The sequence below is a fragment of the Hipposideros armiger genome, unplaced genomic scaffold (genome assembly GCF_001890085.2).
Source record: "Hipposideros armiger isolate ML-2016 unplaced genomic scaffold, ASM189008v1 scaffold_106, whole genome shotgun sequence".
NCBI classification, from domain to species: Eukaryota; Metazoa; Chordata; class Mammalia; order Chiroptera; family Hipposideridae; genus Hipposideros; species Hipposideros armiger.
In genome coordinates this window covers 817,326-834,131 of record NW_017731456.1, presented here as the reverse complement: position 1 = coordinate 834,131, position 16,806 = coordinate 817,326, and the positions used below count along the sequence as shown (strand labels likewise).

Genomic DNA, 16,806 nt, shown 5'->3' with positions numbered 1-16,806 from the left:
TTGGGGAATTGGGGGAAGGGGAACAGACAAGTTGCTGTCCTTTTGTTCTTCAGTCTAGTTGTGGAGGACGTCGCTTCACTGGCCCATGTTGGTATTATCATTGTGCTCTTCCCGGGTGAGGCAGATGCTCACCGGTCACTGGACGGCCGCTCACGGCGGCTCACGAAAGCTCATGCTTGCTGCCGGCCACCCTCACTGCAGCCTATGCCGTCGCCAGTGACTCACAGCAGCCCAGCTCCAGGTCGAGCTGTTGTTCACCATCTTAGCTGTAGAGGGCGCAGCATCACTGGCTCTCATGTGGGATCTGAACCGGGGCCCTGCTGCTCAGAGTCGGCGTCCCAAGCCAACTCCTAACCAACGTGCCACTCAGCTGGCCCTGGATATACATAATTTAACCAATCCCCTACTGATGGACATCTATGTTGTTTTCCATTATACTATAATAAATATCGTTGCACATGACTTGAAACACATGACTAGGGAAAAATAGCTTAGCAGGTAGGAATACAGACTCTGGAAGCAAACTGCCTGGATTTGAGGGCCAGCTACGCCACTGACTCCCCTGTGACCCTGGGTACCTAACCACTGTGCCTATTAAATGAGGCCAATAATATCTAATCCAAAATGTTGTGAGAAATAAGCAAATCACTACCTGTAAATCCCAGAACGGTGGCTGACACAGGGTAAGCTGCAGGCGAGAGGGTTGGCAAAATGAACAAAGAGCTAATACTGGGGGGAAATGAAGGCAACGCGGGACTGGAGGTAAAACGACAAACAGCAAGTCACAAGCAAGACAGGAAGGATCAAGACACGTCTGAGCTTTCATAAAGTATGAAAGAGACAGTGAGGAGGCAGAATCATAGCACCACCGTCACCCAACATGATGTTTTCATGTGGGAGAACACGTCTCCTTGATAACAGAAGAGACAAGAAAGTAAGTAGCATCCTAAGGGGAGACCAGGTTTCCTTTAAGGCAGAAGGTAGAGCATTCTGCAAAGAGCTGGAGTGTGTGGGAAGGAGGGTAGAGATAAGTGTAAGGAAAGAGGGTTCCAGAGGGGACTGTGAAAGAGTAAAAAATCAGGGGGAAGGAGGAGGGGAATCAGTAATAGAAGAGGATAAAAAAGAAAAATGGACATTGAGGGATGACTTCCTTCCATTAAGAACCAAGCATCCCAGAGGTGAAAGACACAGTTGAAAATGACCAGCTTTCAATAATACAATATAGTTTCCAGGGCAGATGTGGTGTCCTAATCTCTGGAGTGGTCACAAAGGCCCTGGGGCTCCCACTGAAGCTTGGGGTGCAGTGTCACAGGCCTGGAGACAGGCTCCCTGTCACATGGGTTAGGCATACGAGCAAAGGCTCCATAAAGTGAGTAGCAGTATTTATTTGTCTACAAGACTCTTAAAATATGGCTATTCTTTAGCCTACAGATCCTAACGTAAAGGCTTCCGGGCACACAATATGAAAGCGTGTCCTAAACGGCAGGCGTGCTGACTCCAGCTTTCCTTGAATTGATTTACATCAGTGTCGCACATCGGGTTGAACAAGTCATGAAAGTCATTCAGGTGTAATTTTCACATCGATCAGCTGCCAAGAACAGAATGTCAGATAAGGTGCAATCCGACCAGCACATTTTAAACCATTTTTTAGCAGAGTGTCATTATCCAGCCGTACATATTTTGAAAAATGAACATACTGTCAGAGGAGTGCAGTATGAAGACTAGTGGAAGCCTATCAAGCAAGAATGTCCCTTTATCAGGACATGAGATGTGCACATTCACTTGGGGACCGGGATATGAATAGTTCGCTCGCGAATACACTTAAGCTAGCATTGTTATCCACTGACCCAAGTTCTCTGCTAGACAACTACTCTCATGTGAGACTGAATTCCTTGGTCCTTGGAGTTCCTAGAATATTGGGATTTGAAAGGAAACAACTAATTAACAGATGCATGGAATGTTAAACTATGATCTGTGGAAATCTTATAACAGAAAATCTGTGTCTAAATAAAGAGGGCCATTCTGAACAGGAAAGTATTTCAATGCACTTATAAAGTATTTAAATGTATTCTAACTAAGAGATTATCTTCTCTCAGGTAAGTGAGTTAGACTAGACAGACAGGCTTTGATTACATTGGTGGGCCCAAGGGGAATTGGCCACTCTAGCTGTGGGTGTGTATTCTTCTTTAAATATGCTTGCTTGTAGTCTCTATGAAAATTAGGAGCTCCTTGAGGGCTGGGCCTCTGTTTATTTCTGAAGTGCCCAGGACACAGATTCCATGTGGATACGGTATTCCTGCTGGGCAGGGATTACTGACCAAGTGGATGCGATGCACAACCAAATCCTGTCAACAGGTGGCAGCATTCGTAATTTTTCCTTTCAGAACTGCAGCCAAATTGCAGTATGCTTTTATTTTTACTAAAAGTCATCCTCAAAGACATGCTTTCTAAATGGCTAGCATCATCCAGCTTCCTTAAACAGCCTATTCCAAGTGAATATATTCCATTAATTGTTGAGGAAATCAGAAAACCCAATAGGCAAAGTAAAATAAAGATCACATTTTAAGCAGAGAAAGCTAGCTTTCCTCCCTTTAACTACACATTTGAGACTGTTCCATCAATGGATTTCTCACCAGGAGTATGGAAAACCTACCTCATGCTTCCATATGAGGCTGTCTTTATCCATCGTCTCCTAACCCAGCCTAGAAAAGACGCTCTGTCCTGTTGAATCAAACAGCCCATCCACATTGAAAACTAAAATTTTACATAGTTAAATGTCTCCCCAAATCTGTCATGCTACATCACTAATTATGCTGCCTAAAGTTGCCTTTTAGACCATCCCCCCCGCCCCCCCAGACCTCCACACACAAAGATTCACTAGATGCAGAGAGATGTCACTTCATTCCTGACTGGCACTGCTTTGTGTTCCCAGCAGTGCTGGCCACTGGGCCTTGGCACCTGCTCTTCTCAGCCACGCCAAGAGCCCGAGAGAGGGCAGCTGAAGCAGGAGGTGCGCCAGTGGAGGGGAATAGGGAAGTAGGTCACTTCTGTTTTTCTAATTTGGAGTGCATTCACTGCAAAGGAAAGACGCAGAGCCAGTCCACCACCACACTCCCAAGCAGGAAAGCGAGCCCTCCATTGGATGGAAATAAAAGAGCGGTTCTGAAGGTCAACATCCGCCTGTGATTGGCAGCTTGTGAAAAGGCCACACAACATCCAGTCTTCTTTCTACCTCCATTAGAAACGGGGGCCAATGTAGACGAGACCACCTATCTTCCCAGTTTGTTGAGAAAGCAAGAACCAAATTACAAATGCAAGCCACTGCTCATCACAACTAATTGCTGAAGTCGAAAGCCGGCACTTATTCTTCCACAGTCTTCCCTAACCCAGAGGCATTCAAACCATGCATGCCACCAACCAGAAACCTTAATAGCAACTTAAAATTAATCACCATCAAACCTGTTTTATGAAGGCCTTTGCTCATCTTATAATTACCTTATCTGTTTACATAATATTTATTTGTACGTGTATCCAAGACCTCCATATTCCACTTCATCTAGTTTTTAATAACAGATGGTGAAAAAAATAAGCAGCAGCTGTGCTCCAGATGTCAGCAAATGGCGCTGAGGCTACATCGTATCACTTTGTGAGTTCCACATTTCCCATGGTGCTGAGAGCCCTGGGACCCATTTCCTGCTCACTGAAGCCGTCCTGGGACACTTGGAACTCAGCTATTGTACATCCCAGAGTTTTACAGTCCTAGAGACTTATAAGTGGGCCCTGCTCTGGCGAAGCTTGTAGATTAGTAGTAAATAACTTAAAAACCTAGATATGCTATATCACTCCTTACTGATCCACTGATAAAGGAAGATAGATATTCCAGAAAATTTTGTTTTAAACCATAACTCTGCCTCTTCAAAGTGGCTTAGTGAAATAAAAGATGAAATCCTATTAGGTAGGCATTCTCGGGAAATTCCCAAATGGCACTGAGATCCTCTGGCATCAGCACGATGATTTCTCCTGTTTAAGGGCACAGATAAATACTAGCTTATAACCTTTGTTTTTATACTAAAAGCAGTGAGCCCTTTCCCAAGAATGGGGGAGGTATACTGCAGTAAGGAATTATCTGTTATCTGCAAATTCCTTGCTTAAAAGTTCTCCTGTTTAAGAATTCTGCTTGTTTCTATAAACAAATTAGGGAAGACTGCTCCCACTGTATCTCAATTAAAACAAAAAAAATTTAGTGCCGGCCCAAGTGGCTCAGTTGGTTAAGAGCGCAAGCTCTGGTTCGATTCCCACATGGGCCAGTGAGCTGTGCCCAAGCTGAGCTGCCGCTGAGCTGCCAACAAGTGGCAGGATGGCTCAGCTAGTGAGAGCACATGCTCCTAACAACAAGGTTTCCAGTTCAACTCCCGCATGGGATGGTGGGCTATGCCCACCTGCAACTAAGGTCGAACACGGCACCTTGAGCTGAGTGGCCGCAAGCTGCCCACGGGAGGCCAGGTGGTGACTGGACTTGGAGCTGAGCTAGCTGCGCCCTCCACAACTAAGATTGAAGGACAACAACGTGGCTGTTCCCCTTCCCCAATTCCCCAATAAAATCTTTAAAAAAAAAACTGCTTGTCATAATAAAATTGTTGATTGTCATCATTCCTTTAAAAAGAAAAAAAGAAAGAGACAAAAGGAATTTATAATTTCACCATAGGCCCATGTTCTCACCCCGAGGAAAATACAGAGGCTTAGTATTCCCCCTACATTGGTTCAGCAACAGGCTGCAGGGCATATATTCATCAGCCTTTTCTACATGGCCAACACAGTTGTAGGTACTGGCAATAAAGCCATGAGCAAAACAGACATAATCCGCTTTCTGAGGGTTACACTGGGGGGTGAGGGTATAAGGAAGGTACAGAGCATCAAACATGCAGATAAATATGTAATTTCACGTGATTTTAAAGTAAGACAAGAGAGTGACATGGGTACACAAGGTAGTAAAGGAAGGACTCTCTCAGGAGGGCATATCTGAGTAGAGCTCTGAAAGCAGCAATCCACGTGGATGTCTGGAGGCAGAGCATTAAAAGTAGGGAGCCTAGTATATGCAAAGGCTTTTCAGCATGAACGTGCATGGCACATACAGGCAGAGAAATTACAAAGTAGTTACAGAATACAAGCAAAGCTCTGCTCTCCCCTGCCCTCAAGTAAAAGGTCTGAACATGTTTGAAGGCAAAAGGAAACACAGAAAAAAAACTTAAACAAAATATGACAAAGACAGAAAATGTTCAATAGAGTGTCCAATATAACAGGAATTCTTGAAATAGAAAAACTGAACAAATGGACAAAAATAATGTCATATAGGAGATCTTCCCTAAAGGGAAAAAAATGGTTGGAGATCAAAAGGACACACTACATAAAGGTGGGGCGGGGGGGTGGGAGGGGAGAACCCAACATTGAGGTCTTCTATTTACTTCAAATATGAAGAAACAATTCTTCAGGAACTCTATATAGAAAAAAATCATATTCAAAAGGGGAGGAAAGTCAGACTGGCCTTAGGCTTCTACAGAGCAATAATCCAGGCCAGAAGATGAGACAAGGTCTGCAAAATTCTGAAGGACACATGGACCACTCAAGAGTATCACAGTTAGCTGAAGTATTCAACGATGAGACGCTCACTCTCACACTTGCAAACTCATGTACTCCAGCACCTCACGAGCCCTTCTGCAAGGAGGGAGGGAACGAGGCAGAGAAGGGAGGAAGAAAAAAAGGAAGGAAAAACTAACAAAATCCAGTCAACCAAGTGATGAATGGAAAAGCTGTGTTAAAAAACAGTGCATCGAATCACTATGTTGGACACCTGAAACTAATATAATATTGTAAGTCAACTGTAACTGAAAAATAAATATAACTTTACTTGCAAAAACAGAATATCTTATTAAAAGCAGGCTACAAGACATTATGATTTTTTTTTTGCAATGTGTTAAAATACATGTTGGAATGTTTGAAAATCTTTTTTTAAAAAATGCACCTTCTTCACAAAATGCCAGAATTATTAATCATTGAGAAAAAAATAGTTGCAGATTATTTGGCTGCTTCTACCTACCTACATAACAATGTTTTCTCTCACAAAAATTTGAAAAAGTTATGAGCAGATGGTCATTCCATATAAGCAACAAACGATGAAGAATGAACATGTATGAATACTTTAGTTTCATTATTAAATAAAACTTACAACCAAGTTAATCTGACACCCCTCCCCCCAAAAAAAGCTGTGGAGCTTTATTCAGATATAATTCATATATCATATAATTCACACATTTAAAGTTTACAATCCAATGATTTTTAGTATATTCATCAAGATATTAATCAAAATAAAATGAGCAGAGAAGTGGTACTGGGTAAGAAAACCAGAGTACAGAATTCATCTAAGTTTTTTAAATGTCAGACCAAAAAATGAGAAATTAAAGATACAGAAGAAAATTTATAATAAATCTTAACAACAAAAGCCAATGAAAATTGGGAGGAAGGGGAGAAGAGGTAGAAGGAAATATATTGAGTAAATATATAATTAAGAGGTCACTATTCACTGTAGAGAGACAATATCTGCTGTCTAAATTTTAAATGTGGAGTTTAAAAAAAAATAATAAGTCAATCTCCTACCGGCTTTCATAGCTTTAAAGAGCTCCCATAGCAATTCATATCCCTGGTGATGACAAAAGGTTTATTTGAAATTCAGTAATAACTCCTCAGGGTCACTTGAGCTTTTGCTATTGCTAAATTTGAGGAAAATTAAATACTTTTCAAAAGTGTGTAAAGTAGGATGCCGTTCTTACACATTTCTATGTGTACATGTGCATGGAGAGGTGTCTAGAATGATTCAATTGTGAACCCTGGTTATTTCTGGCGAGTGGGACTTTAGGTGATTTGTTGCTTTCCTTTTAAGTTTTCCATGTGGTTTGAGTGTTTTATAATGATCCTGTATCACTTTTATAAAAACAGTGTAAAAAGATAAAAATTAAATTCTCTGCATTTTTCAATATCACCTTCTATTTTTAACCCTAATCAACTTGTTCATCTTTCCAAAGTCTGGGGTTTCTTATTAGTGATAGGAAAAACAAGAGAATTATATATTGTTTTGTTTTATATTATTAGGTAAGGTTTAAGGGAAGATGAGTGGTTTCAGCTATGCATTCCCCAAGTGTACTTCATGAGAGGTGAACATGACGATCCTTATTTATTAGAATGACGTTTTTAAGTTCTCAGCAGTTTATTATTGAAACATTAAATTCTAACATCTATATCAGTATACACACACATACACATACATACACACACACACTACTATATATACAGTTTAACATTGATAATAACAACACATATTTACCATTTGACCACCTAATATGTTCCAGAATTCCACCAAGAGTTTTACATTTGCATTTGTTAGCCAATCCTTGCAAACCAATGCCATACATACTCCTATTTTATGGATGAGGAAAAAAAGAATACAAGAAAGGTAGCTTTGCTTCCCAAGACTGCACAGCTAATAGGTTATTCAGGTCTGACTCCTAAGTCCATGCTTTTCCCACCATATTACCATTTTCTTAGTACGGCGCTTTCTGTATACTTAGTACACAATAATTGATGAATTTTAAACTAGCAAAATAGATCTCTGATGCTTTGGATGAAACTCTTCAATTTTCTTAATTTATCCAATTCCCAAGATACCTGTTTCATAAATTGGGCAAGTAGGCTCTCATAACATCTAAAATTAGGATTTGAAGACAGTTACATCCTCTGCCTTACTTTACAGACTCCCAATTAACTAGCAATAGCAAATGCGCTAAGTGCATCCGAAAGTGTCTGACGAGACATGCCACAAATACAGAGAAACCACAGTTCAATGTCTAGTGGACCTAAATTTACAAAAGTTTTTATATCTAGTTGCTTTTTAAATGTTAGTTGGTAAGAAAGTTAAAAAATAAATTATTCACTTTCAAACTCAAAGTTTTCAATTTTATTTTAAATTCCTTCTAGCTCACTTTTATTATTAACTTTGATGCTTATTCAACTCGCTGTTTTTGAATTTCATGCAGTGTTTTAACTTTTGACCTGACCCACTTTTCCAGCCTCATCTGCTCCTATTTTCAGCTCTAGGGTTATCCAATGACTTGTGGTTTCCAGAACACACCATGTTGTTTCATGCCTCTATACCTTTTGCACATGATGTTCTTCCCTCTCTGTCTAGAATGTGCTTTATTCCCACTTTCAAAATTTAGCTCTTAGTGTAAACTTCTCCGGGAAGCCTTCCTAATAGCTGCCTCCTTCATCCCCAAAAGAGAGTCAGCCGCTTGCTTCTCTGTGCTACCTCTTGTAACCTTTCACCCCCTTCACGGGTACTCCCAAGATCCTATATTGCAATTGTTTATGCAGCATTTGCTCCTCCTGGACTATGAAGTCAGGAAGTAGGCTATTCCCTCTTCAGATAAACCAATGCCAAGCACATCAGGACACACACAAAAATGTACACTCAATTCATTTTTTCATCTCTGAACCAAGCTTTTCTAAGGTGTGCTCAAATATCTCTATACATGCTTTCCATATGACCCTTAATGCATACATATTAAAATCTAGTCGTTTTTCTGAAAATATAAACCAAATAAACAAACTCAGGCTGGTCTACGGTATTAAAATTGTTCCTCATCCCAAGGCAGCAGTCAGATCAATCAGAAGAAATCCACCAGAAATAGACACGAGGACAGGGTCTCAGAAGAGAATCCAACCAAATGAAGAATAAAGAATGAAGACTCAAGACTTCCATGTTTTTCACTTACTCTTGAGCTCATATTGACAAAATTGGTAAACACCAAGTTCTTATAGTTTGGATTTAAATCAAAGATGACCCTCACTGGCTGAATCACCACTAGATTCAAATTCCAAGAGGACCGGTCCTGCCTACTCTATTTGTTGCTCCACTGTAATGTCTGGGCTTTGCCTGGCACAGAACTGGTGCTCAATAAATACTTAGTTCTAGGAAAAATTATGAATACTTAGAACCATAAGAAATTTGCACCATCACTTGTGACCATTAACAAAGGAGTTGCAATAGCTTTAATGGAATCAACAGCTATACCTAAAATCTGAACAAACTATGCACTTTAGATAAGGTGTATCATAAGATGAAAAATGTCCAAAATTTCAAGTCAGGTGTCATCAAAATGACTTCATAACCCAACTCCACTAAGTAACTCATTCCCGTGTAACTTAACCAATATTGCTCTGTCTAGAAAACTTTTATGTAGTCTTACTTAAAGTAGATCCAGACACTATTTCTTCTTTTTGCCTACCTTCCCCTGATGAAGTCATGTATTCTTCCTCAGTATACTGTTTAACCTGAAACCAATTATGTGCCTACAAATCCTCTATTTTAAGAATATCCAAATACTGAATCATGTTAGGAAATATAATCAAACATAGATCTCAGGTTTTACAATTCCTTCTTCTAAGAATATGATGAAAAATGACAAGTCTGTTTTAAAACACAAATTTAAAGATGCACCATTTTGGAGAAGACTATTATTGCTTTATGGCTATACTCACATAACCATTTTGAAATCAACCAAATCCAACAAACAGATGTTGATGCTTCAAGAAACCCACACATACAATAAACAGATACCTGATCAAACTACCTTCAAAGCACTAAAATAATAATAGTTAAAAATGTGCCCACGGTATGTAAAATGGTATACAGCTACTATGGAAAACAGTGTACAGGATCTTCAATAAATTTAAAATAAAACTATCATGTGATCTAGCAATCCCACATCTGGGTATGTATCCAAAGTAATTGAAATCATATTTTTTCCTGTGTTTTCCTCTAGAAGTTTTTCATGGTAGCCCTAATAGTTAGGTCTCTCATCAATTTTGGGTTGGTTTTTGTATATGGCATGAGGTGTCAAATTTCATTTTTTGGCATACGTATACCCAAATAAAATTGTCAATTTCTGAAAGAGACAAAAAAATATATGCCCACAAAGAAAATGAGCAAACCAACATTCTTTTAAGGGCTGCTGCCCAAATTGTCTCTCAAATGAGAATGTTGGATGCAAAAAAAAAAAAAACATTTGTCAGACATATTTACACTATTTGGGGGCATAAATGGGTCTCCAGGAATGTGGCACTATGACTAAGTATACACACACCCATCTTTGTTCATGCTGTCATTTTCACCAAAAATAGCATTTCTTTCTTGTAAAAATCTTTCCACTTCCTCCCAGAACACAGACGCCATCTCATCTGCCCCATGGTTGGCTGAATATATGTTTTCTTCAGGAGCTCCTTGACAAGCTTACTCTATCTCTCCAATAATCTTTCCTCCTTTTTTTTTCTCTGCCACTATGTCATACCTATCCTTTATTCACTTTAGAAATACCCAGAATCGCTTTTTTTCATGAAGACAACGCCGAAAGTGAAGAAGGAAGCCCATCCCCTCCCAAAGCCGAAGCCAAAACAAAGGCTCTGAAGGCAAAGAAAGCAGAGGTGAAAGGCATCCGCAGCCACAAAAAAGAAGATCCGCACATCACCCACCTTCGACGGCCCAAGACACTGCGGCTCCAAAGGCAGCCCATGTATGCTGGGAAGAACGCCCCCAGGAGAAACAAGCTTGACCACTGTGCCATCATCAAGTTCCCCCTGACTACCTAGTTGGCCATGAAGAAAATAGAAGACAGCAATACACTTGTGTTCGTTGTGGATGGATGTCAAGGCCAACAAGCCCCAGATCAGACAGGCTGTGAAGAAGCTCTATGACATTGACGTGGCCAAGGTCAATACCCTGATCAGGCCTGATGGAGTGAAGGCATATGTTCCACTGGCTCCTGACTAGGATGCTCTGCATGTTGCCAACAAAACTGGGATCATCTAAACCAGCGGTTCTCAACCTGTGGGTTGCGACCCCTTTGGGGGTCGAACGACCCCTCACAGGGGTCACCTAAGACCATCAGAAAACAAATTACTATTACGATTCATAACAGTAGCAAAATTACAGTTATAGAGTAGCAACGAAAATCATTTTATGGTTGGGGGTCACCACAACATGAGGAACTGTATTAAGGGGTTGCGGCATTAGGAAGGTGGAGAACGGCTGATCTAAACTGAGTCCAGCTGGCTAGTTCTAAATATAAAACGTTTTCACTGTAAAAAAAAAAAAAGAAAAGAAATACCCAGGATCTAACAGGTATTTCACCCATTTACATATATATAATAAATGTTTGTTGAACAAACAGAGCTCCAATGAGGGGCAAGTCGTGAGTGCGTCAGGAAGGATGAGCCTGAGGAGGCGCCAAAGATTCTGATTGTTCAAGCTATAATATGTTTGGCAGGCATGATGACTGCCCCAGTTCTTCGGGAGAGAACCATCCATTCTGACCACTCCCCATTCTTGAAGAAACATTCCAATTGCTTCAGATCTTCCATTCAAGGTATCAGAGTGTGCATGATCATCTTAACAATGATCTAAGATACAAAGGTTATCTGATAATTTTTTTCAGTACTGACTACACATCTGAGGGTAAATGACAAAGATAATCTATTACCCTCTTACACATATACGCATGCACATGCACAGAGTGAGAGAGAAAGCCTGATTCTTTCTTTTTTTTTTCAAAGAGAATGTCTTCAGTGACCTTCCAAACAAACCTGTATTACACATTTTATTCTTGAAACATACCCTATGTTTACAAGGGCAACAGAAAAACAAAACTGCCCTTGGCATTTCTTTAAAAATGTGATTCAGAAGATATGTGACTATTGCTTTTTTCTGTAGACATATGTTGCCCAGTAGGATCTAACACTCTTCACAGTGTCTGACTCAGAAAGAAAATTATGGAAGGGATAAGGTTAGAGCAGTTATGTACCAGTCCAATATGTACCAGTCCTGCAAAAGCAGGACAAAATACTCTACTTCCAGCTTCTGTAATTTGCTTTCCCAGCATCTTCTTTTTATTTGGATACCAAGGGCTCTAAATGAGCATGATCTCAGACCCTGAGATCTGAGATCATTGAACTCTCAGGGAAAACAAACATACACAAAATATTGCACACATTCATGTAGCTCACATTTCAGCTTTTAAAAAAAAAATCCCAAAATTACCTACAGAAAGCACCAGTTAGTGCTTAGCGTTACTCAGAGCAAAACAAATGGAACATACAACCATAGACCAAATGATGACTCTCATTCTAAAAGTATTTTTATCTCCAATTAAAAGGTCTAAATTATATTCCACTTATAATTCCAAATTTTAAGACTGCTTTCCGTTAAACCAAACTTTGAACAATAAATTTAAAATATTTTGATACCTACACCTAAAGTCATCTGGCAGACAATCCTGTTACATCCTGCTGCCTAAAGATAAATTAGGATTCAGTTTAAGAATTTATAGGCTCCTGTTTAAATGCATAGGCTGGCAGCCAGGTTCAGAAATGCAAAACAAAAAAAAAAATCTATTACTCACACACCTCCCTGCTGGCCCCAAATCATTGCCAGACCTCTTTTAAAAAGTAAAGAATTTGTATTTGTTTTAAAGAGCTGGTTATTATTCCCTGATTACTGCTTCACCTTAAGATCACCTAGCAGTAAATACAATACCTTTTCTATGAAACTAAAAAGCATGGTTTTATAACAAAATTAGAAGGCTTGTGCAGCCTTACATTCCTCTGGTAGAATATCTGCCTTAAAATCAAAGAAAATGATTTTGAAAACACTGCTCTCATACATTAAACTTCCAAGGCAATTAAAGAAAGAAAAAAAGGGGGGAAAACCAACACACATATATACACATTAACACTTAAGAGTGTTTCTCACCCAACTAGAAAGTACAATGTGAAGGTAAGGTGGTGCTGAACTTCATTTAGCAAGGATGTAGCTGACCAAACCACACGGCAGTCACCAACCTCACCCACCACCCCCTCTGGCTTGCGTCCACGCGACTCATTTCCACCCACCATTTGCAGGATGCCTCTCCACAGCCATATGGACCAAGGCGATGAGTCATCTGTCATCAAGAATTCCTTTCTTGTCCTGTCCACACTCACTCGCCTTTAGCACACTCAACAGGCACATCCTCCGCAGAGCACGTGCCCTCCACCCTAAGAAGTTCACGGCTGAACGCTGGACTCGGCCATTCCTGACACTCCTCGCTTTGCCAGATGGACTTGTTCCAGAGCTTTAAAGAAAAATCACAACTGAAAAAGTGACCAGATGGTTGTTCAAGGAGAAAGATACAGGCTAAATCAGTTAGGAGACTGACGCACTTTCCTAAAAACAGGCCTGTGATGTAAAAGAACTTTACCCTGAGGAAAAGTTATGGCAAAAGCAAAGCATTAAAAAGAGAGATAAAACATTCCATAACTGCAACCGACTTTTCAACTTCTCAGAGCTAAATATTTTTAAAACTACTTTTGAACTTAACACTTCATGCTGTCAGGAAAAAGAAAAAAATAAAGACCAGCATATCAAGTACAATGCATATTAACAAAATCTCATACTTATATTGCACTTCCTATATGGCATGCATTCTTCTAAGCATTTTGCATATATTCACGTCATCCTTACAAACCCTTTTCTAATCCCTATTTTCCATGAGGACTAAGATATACAGAGAGGCAGGGTATCTTGCCCAAGGTCACGCACACTGCCAGTAAGTGGCAGAGCTGGGATGCAAAATGGGCAGACTGTGCTAATGGGTACGGGTTTCTTTTTGGGGTGGTGAAAGTGTTTTACAGTTAGATAGTAGTAATGGTTGCAGAACCTTGTGAATACATTAAAAAGCAATGAATTGTACACTTTAAGTGGGTGAATTTTATGGTATATGAATTATATCTCAATAAAAATATTATGTTAAACATTTAGTTTAAAAAGGGAGCAGTCTGGCACTAACTGGGCTTAGTCGTTATTACACTAACCACCTTCCAAAAAAGTGTAACATAGATGATCCCTTTTTAAAACAGACTTTTAACTTTACTAAACGTTTCCTTTATGAGGTGAGAAGCCTTACAATTAAAGAATTTAAACTCAGGAAATTACTGTTAGGTGGTGGCAAAGCCAAGTTTATCATTTATGGCAAATGCCTACAGGAGAAGTACTGGAGGGCTAACTTTTGTGAGTTCAATGTGTAGAGTCTAGAGAAATTAACCTGGCTGGAGAAGTGAAGGGAAGGTGATGATAGCTAAAAAAACCCCAAAAAACTCAAAAAGCTCAGAAGGCAATAAAAGAAAACCCAGGGCTGTAGTACTTAACATCAGTCACAACTCCTGTCATTTCTTCCTCCTCAACCCACTCTCTCCCGAATGGTGCCTCCTTTCCATCCCACTGCTATTGCTTAAATTCAGGTCTTCAAAATCCCTTGATGCAACTATTCTACCAATCTCTTATTTGGCTTCTAGTCACCACCGTCTCCTTGCCTCAGCACCTAATCTCTCCCCTGCTGCTAAGAAAAGAGTCCTTGTGAGACACAAATCTAATCATGTTATGTCACTACTTAGCTCCTCAATGGCCCCTACAGCCAGCAATGTCCAGTTCCACCATCTTTGTATGGAATCAAATCCCACCCATCCATTCCAGGGGTTCCCTTGCCGCCTCCAGCTTGTAGGCCCAGGAAAATACTAGGCTAAGTCATCCCTCTCACTCAGTTCACACTGTCCCTCTGCTGAAAAAAATCCCCCTTCCCAACCCCATCCATCAACCTGCACATTTCTCTATTCATCTCTTTTTCCATAAAGTTGTTCCAATCCCTCCTCCACCAATGGAACATAATTTTCTCCTTTTTGTCCTCAGGGCACTAAATAGATAGGCTTCTAGTGCACGGTCAATAATTAATTTTTTACACACCTGACTCCCCTACTGTGATATAAGCCCCTTAAAAAGTAGGGAGAGGGCCGGTTAAGTGGCTCAGTTGGTTAAGAGCTCGCTCAAGAGTTTGAGCTCTCAGCAACAGCAGTTCGGGTTCCAGCCCAAGCTGAGCAGCCGCTGAGTTGCCAACAGGTGGCAGGATGGCTCAGCTAAAAAAAAAACAAAAACAAAAAAAAAGTAGGGACAGTGCCTTACCATTTTATCAATAGCACTAAATAGTCTCTGACACACAGTAGGAGCTTTATTCACGATTGCCTAATGAATACACATATGCCTTCCACAAACCATTATAGCCTTTCTCTTAACAAAAATATTCAGTTCATTGGTTTCCTCCAGACCCATGAGGACACAGTTCCATATATTTTTTAAGGAAGGTATTATAGAAAGAGATGATCCACTTTATAGTCATCTTTTTAGAACACCTACAAAGTGAGGAATATACTGAACAGTACTTCATTCTCAGTAGAACTGAGAATCCTAGAGGTTCTCAGTGGGTGTTGGGAACAAAGCGGGAGATTCTATAGTCAAATAAATTCAGAAAATACCTCATGATATCTCCTTCTGTGAAGAATTAAATCGCATCATATTGAAGGTTCGGTAAAAACCTGAAGTAAAGGAAACTGGTTAATTTTGGCATTTTATCTTTGGGCAGGTAACGGAGCCCTACTTTGCCTCAGTTTTCTCATCTATTAAATGTGGATAATAATATCTACTTCATACAATTATTGTAGGGATTGAAGGAGATAATATCAAGCGTTCAGAACAATGCCTTGTATACAGTAAGTGCTCAATAAATGCTAGAAAGTTTTAATATTTAAACTGCCATTTTTGAAACATGTTTTTGGCCATAAACTCTCTTTTCTTGTCTAGCAATTACAAACACTGCAGGCTACACACTGAGAAACACCGACGTAGAATTCTCCACCATATTCATCATTTGGAGATTCAGGGCTCTAGACGTTAGGAAAAATATAGGCAATCTGATAGTTTAAATGTAGGACACTTCCTCTGGTTTCTCTGTGGCTGGCAAACATCAAGATTTGAACTGTTACAACTTTCCCCAGGCTTCAGTTTCACCAAGTTAAGATAGAAATGAGTGCATTGTGTGAACTAAAGAAAAACTGCTCTGTACTGGAAAGACGCTTGTTACAGCTAAATCGCACTATCCACATTTTGAGTGCATAGAGAACAAACAGTATGTTCATCAAGTTTCTATTTTCTTTGCACCAAGGAATCTTGCTATTTAATAAGACAATCCACCCTGTCCATCTTTTTCCTTTAATAAATCAAAAGGTTTATATTGGGCAAACTTAAAGTAGAAGATTCTGAATGCCAGCTTGCTGGAGTAAAAAACTGCAATATTTTGTGTATGAGCATCTGCGTGCATGGTTCTTGGGTGAAGTATCAAGTTGCCATCAAGGGATCCATAATGCCTACAAAGTTTAGGAACCACTAACTGAGTTTTTAAATCAGGTCCATGTGTTGCTTAATAAATATTAAACATTAAGCAGTATCAAAGGGTATACAGTGAAAGGTAAGTCTCTCCCCCAACCTTAATCCTTATACAGTGTCAATCACTGTTATCAATTTTTATATCCTTCCAAAGATAGCTTATGCATGTGTTTGTAAGTAATATATAGTAATATTATACCATCCCTCCATTTTTTTTCATAAATAATAATACATAACACACTATATTGCAGCTAGCTTTTTTCACTTGGCAATTTATCTTAGAGATCTATCCATGTCAACATATAGGTAGATTTGGGTAGTAAACCTACCAAAATTTAAGGCATCCCTATGATAGATACTTAGGCTGTTACCAATGTCTTGTTGTTTATAAATAATGCTAAAAATAAGTATCCTTGAAGATACATCATTAGGCAAAACAATCTAGCACAGAATTG

General features: G+C 39.7%; 1 protein-coding gene and 1 long non-coding RNA gene across 6 annotated transcripts in view; one reads left to right on the top strand and one right to left on the bottom strand.

The window, feature by feature from the left end:
• Positions 1 to 16,806, bottom strand: part of AK4 (adenylate kinase 4) — a 73,779-nt gene that overhangs the window by 13,756 nt on the left and 43,217 nt on the right. The gene's annotated exons all lie outside the window — the stretch shown is intronic.
• The window catches only part of LOC109384949 (uncharacterized), a 53,118-nt gene that overhangs the window by 30,807 nt on the left and 5,505 nt on the right, over positions 1 to 16,806 (top strand). The window lies entirely within an intron of this gene.